The sequence below is a fragment of the Rhinolophus ferrumequinum genome, chromosome X, assembly GCF_004115265.2.
Source record: "Rhinolophus ferrumequinum isolate MPI-CBG mRhiFer1 chromosome X, mRhiFer1_v1.p, whole genome shotgun sequence".
NCBI classification, from domain to species: Eukaryota; Metazoa; Chordata; class Mammalia; order Chiroptera; family Rhinolophidae; genus Rhinolophus; species Rhinolophus ferrumequinum.
The window spans coordinates 70,842,072-70,846,006 of record NC_046284.1 but is presented as its reverse complement, the minus strand read 5'-3'; positions in this window follow the sequence as shown (position 1 = coordinate 70,846,006).

Sequence of the window (3,935 nt, the reverse complement as noted above, 5' to 3'; positions counted from 1 at the left end):
CAACAAACCAATCAACGCAGCCCCGCAGTTACATCTGTAGCCAATTGGCTAACCGGTTACAGCTGATGGCCAACCAATCATAATTGATGGTCTTTCACTACCCCAGCCAGCACCTCCCCACGCGAGGCTTAGAGCCTGGAAACTGCTCTCTGTCCCCACACCCAGAAACAGAGAAAACCACAGAATTCTCCCCATCATCCCACCCTGGTAACCTAGCCTGAATCACTCATTCATCTTTTATTCACTCATTTGTTCTATTCAACAAACCTTTATTGAGTAACTATTATGTAGAGAACTGTTCTTGGCCTATAAGGGAGACAAGGGAGCTCACAGTCTAGGGGTGGAGGTAGCTGCAAAAATAACAATCATACTAGCCAGAAAGCATAAAGAGTGTGTGTTTGTGGAGGTTAAAAGAAGCAGGGGCCACTGAGCTGCAGCTAACTCGCAGAATGAAGCGAAGCATAAAGTTTCTTCCTGCTATCACACAGCTCACTGTAGCAGCCCCAGAAGCCATGAGAAACGTTATGGATTGGAATTTGTGGACTTTCTGGCATTAGTGATCCTTTTGGCTACATATATTCTTGTCAGTTTTTCTCCAAACTGGTGCAAAAGGGTTTGGGGGTAGCATTGCGGCATTTTACTTCTTCTTCTTCTTGTTTTCATTATTAAATTTCAATTTATTATATTTGTTGTCCATGCTTATCTTCTTTCCCTGAATACGGTTTCCCCAATTTTGAAAGGGGAATCAGTAGGAAAAATACAGTATCATATACTGCACAGTTTTTGCTTTACTGCCAGTGTTTCTAACACAGTCACAGAAACCTTCTTATTATAAACATCTAACTGACCAGTTTTCCTATACATCTGATAGTTTGATTCATCATGATCAGTTGCCAAATAAATTCTCATACAAACAATTCCTCTCCAAAGATGTTTCAATTCCTAGGAATTTTATATCATATGAACCAGTCAATAGCATAGATGGCATAGCTACAAGGTAAATAACAATGTGACAGGTGCTTTAAGGAACTTTTGAAATAGCACATGCAGCCTCTGTGCACAAACAGAAAATCACTCACAGCTATAACCAGCCATAGATGGCAAAAGGTTTAGGATAAAGGTGAAAAACAAGCTAGGTCAAGCTAATGGGACCAACTGCTAGCCTTACTATATACCACTGTTGAATGAGTATCAGAGTCTCATCACAAAGTCAACTGATCATTCAAGTTACATCAGTCTACTCTTTCTCAAATCATTGGAACAAATGGTCTCCATCCCTTAAGCCCCTTGCTTCTAGTAGACAGCATGAAGGAAATAGCTCAAAAGAGTACACAATGACAAATAAATCTTCCATATATTCCTGGCTCTACCCTGCTCTCCTAACCAGACACAACCACTGTTACCTATTTCTTGAGTATCCTCCTAGAGGTATTTTTGGACATATATAAGCCTATGTGAATATATATATATATATATATATATATATATATATATATATATATATATATGAATGCACATATATATGAATGTATATATATATGAATGTATATATATGAATACATATGTGCATATATATACTAGGATGCCAAAAAAATGTATACAAGTGGACACTATAGTCAACGTTGCTCAAACAGTAGTTCACCGTCATCAGAAGTGTCTGGGACACTGATGGTAACCACTTTGAGTACCTCTTGTAATTGCAGAAGTCAAATGAGATAATGAACATAAAAAATACTTTAATCAGTATCTCACATATAGAAAGCACTTAATAAATTGTCACCATTATTGTTATTCATTTCAAATGTGACTTGTATTCATCTTTTGTTATCGGTATATATATATTAAACTTTTATTTATTTTAAGTGTGTTTTCCCAGGTCCCATCAGCTCCAAATCAAATAGTTGTTTCAATCTAGTTGTGGAGGGCACAGCTCACACTGGCCCATGCGGGGATCGAACCAGCAGCCCTGGTGTTACGAGCATCACTTTCTAACCAACTGAGCTAACCTGCCACCCCAATTATGAGTATATATTGTGTATTACAATTTTAGTACAGTTTTCCTTTCTTAAAATGTGTATACATTTTTTGGGCACTGAGTGTGTGTGTATGTGAGAGAGAGAGATTAAAAATATAATAATAGATTAGATTGATTTTTAATACCTAAAATTAGACTGTTAATTCCTGAAAGTGCCCAGAAAAGCAATGGGATCTGCCCAAGATATAATCTATAAACAGAAAATGGATATTCTACAGCATTCAATTAAAAAGTAGTAATGGGAAAAATTAGAGAGAAAAAATAGAACAAAGAAAACTCAGTTAACTTAACAAAGTTACTCCTCACTCACTACACACACACACACACACACACACACACACACACACACACACACAAATATCTCTCAGCTCTTGGGACGTTGGTCCAGGGCCCCTTCCCCGTGAGACCTCCTCAGCTCTCTACACCAGCCTCAGGACATCTTAAGGTAAGAACATGGACCTCTGCCTCTATAGGACATCTCTTGTTATTCAGGATAAAATTTACTGGCATTTAGCACACCCTCTTGTATCATACTACTGGGAACTCCTCTTAGTTTTAAAGCACAGATGGGGGTGTCCTGGAATTCCTACCCAATACCTCTGTTGTTTTTGTACCCTTCCCACCCGTTGCCAATTTTCCAATAATTGTTTAGTGGCTCAAGTTCATCTAAGACGCTGCCCCTGGGGTCAAAAATATCTCTCACTGCTTTCCTTTTGCATCTTCGTTGTTGCCGACCATCTGGCAAAGTTTTTTAAGGAGGACCAACGTATTCCAGACTCACTTTTCCTTAAGGAAGCAGCCTTATTCGAAGGCTTTTGGGGCTTCAGATATCTCTTACTGTCTCCCCTCACATGTTGGGCTTCAGGGCCTCCTGCCACTCCCTCTCGCCTAAGCCATATGCCTTCCTTACAGGCTTTAAGTATATACGCCCTCCTTAAACACTTCTATTCAGAAGGCCGCTATTATATCAATCGCACCATCAATTTTCGAGACACTGAGTTGGGCCATACACCCTTTCACTTTAAAACACCTCATTCTCAACCACAGCCTTTACTGGCCTGTGGGCCAGCACCAGACATTCAGGAGGGGACACACACACACACACACACACACACACACACACACATTTGGGCAAGCGCTCACAAGGGACACGGGTCCAGCAGCCCAGGGAAGCACAACTACCCCTGGAGCACCGTGTCTCCCCACTGGCCCCAGAGCCGGTTGTGCGGTTTCCTGGCTCAACCACTAGAGGACACTCTAGTCACGGTCATTGGGGGAAAAGACTAATGAAGGGACACCTCTTCTTCTCCCCCACAGAATGGGCAATCGGCCCACATGCGCCTCCACCCCCCTGAATTGCATCTTGAAACATTGGGATGAATTTGACCCTCAAACTCTGAAGAAGAAGCATCTAGTCTTCCTTTGCTCCGAGGTTTGGCCTAAACACAAATTAGAAGATGGGGAGACTTGGCCTTCAGAGGGAAATATTAATTACAATATTATTGTGCAGCCAGATCTGTTTTATAGACGGGAAGGCAAATGGTCAGAAGTTCCCTATGTTCAGGCTTTTTTCACTCTGAGGGACAACCCAGACCTCTGTAAGAAATGTAAAGTTGATTTGGCTCTTTTGACTGTAATTTCTAGCCTCCCTCTTCTAAAGAAGACCCCTTCTAAGGAGACTGTCACGAGCGCCTGTGAAGGACAGTCGCCACATTTTCAGTCTATTCCTGAAAGTCAAGGGGACATAAACACCTCCGCAGGGCCCTACATCCCTGCGTGGTACTTGTGACGCGAGTGGGGAACAAAGTCCCGACACACAGGTTCAGATAGAATAACACAGCTTTATTTGGGAACCAATGTCCCTCCAGAGGTCAATGCTCTGGTATGCACAGAAGGTTAT